Genomic DNA, 1,322 nt, shown 5'->3' with positions numbered 1-1,322 from the left:
GGCATCGACCGCCCCCATGGAGGGGCTCCGTCCCTCATGGAAAGGCTGCTGCCCCTCACTCAGCCTGCCATCGACCGCCCCCATGGAGGGGCTCCATCCCTCGGCCCGACATCGACCGCTCCCATGGAAGGGCTCTATCCCTCGGACCGGCATCGACCCCTCCCATCGCGCGGTTCCGTCCCTCATGGCAGGGATTCCATCCCTTATGGCAAGGATGCMGCCCCTCAGCCCGGTATCGACCGCCCCCATCRCGGGGCTCCATCCCTCATGGCGGGGCTGCCGCCCCTCACTCAGCCCGGCCCTGCCCGCCCTCAGGCCCGCTGCGCCCCGCTGTCCGCCACCCGCTGTCCCCCGAGCACCCCTCAGGAAGATCTTCCTCCTCCCCCGCGGAGCCCTCTCCGGGTGCGCTCGCCCTTCATGGAATCAGAGAATATCCAGAGCTGGAAGGGACCCACCGGGATCATGGATCCAGCTCCTGGCCCTCCACAGACACCCCAAAATCCCACCCTGAGCATCCCTGGGAGCGGTGTCCAAGTGTTCCCGGAGCTCTGGCAAATTTGGGACAATCCCCATTCCCTGGGGAGCCTGGGCATTGCCACCACCCTCCGGTGGAAGAACCTTTCCCTGCTAATCCCTTCATGTTTCTCAGTGCATCTCCCCCTCACTTCTCCTTTGGTTTTGTTTTTTTTTCTCTTTCCCTTTGCTCCCTTCTCCTGCCATTTCCCCCAGCAGCAGCAGCCGCACATAACCTGTTCGCTTGCGCTTTTTCCACCCCCTTGGATGCTTCCCACCGCGGCCAGGGCTCGGGCTCTGATTTCACTCCCTTCTCATTGCTATTCCCTGCATACACCAGCCGTGCTCCTGAGCCATTTTTAGCCTCCATCCACCTTTCACACTGACAGCCAGCGAGATCCACAAAGAAAAGCTTCCAGCCGAGCCCAGCTTGGCTCAGCTCCCGCTGGCTCGGCGAGGATGGAGGCTCCTTTTCAGCTCGCTGGGTCCCGGTTACAGTCTCAGCWGTAGTTAACTACAGGACTGGGATAATGGATGCGGTACAATCTATTTAAGATCTTGTGAAAGTCATCAGTTTCCCTTCGCAGATGTTTGTGCAAACATTTTCTTCTCGGGCTGGGTAGGTCTTGCTAATCCAGATTTCACTGCGAGATTCATGAGCTCATCCTGCAATCCCAGCGCTGCCACAAACTCGAAATGTGACTTGGAGCAAGCCTCCAAAACCATCCCATGTGCTGATTTTTGCATTTCCAGCTCTAAACACCTCACAGGTTGCTTTTATAAATGAAAAGACCATTGAATTACTGGTC

Source organism: Malurus melanocephalus, unplaced genomic scaffold (genome assembly GCF_030028575.1).
Source record: "Malurus melanocephalus ecotype Western Australia unplaced genomic scaffold, MMel_1.1 scaffold_1039, whole genome shotgun sequence".
In the NCBI taxonomy this organism is placed as follows: domain Eukaryota; kingdom Metazoa; phylum Chordata; class Aves; order Passeriformes; family Maluridae; genus Malurus; species Malurus melanocephalus.
Note: the sequence above shows the minus strand (reverse complement) of the source record.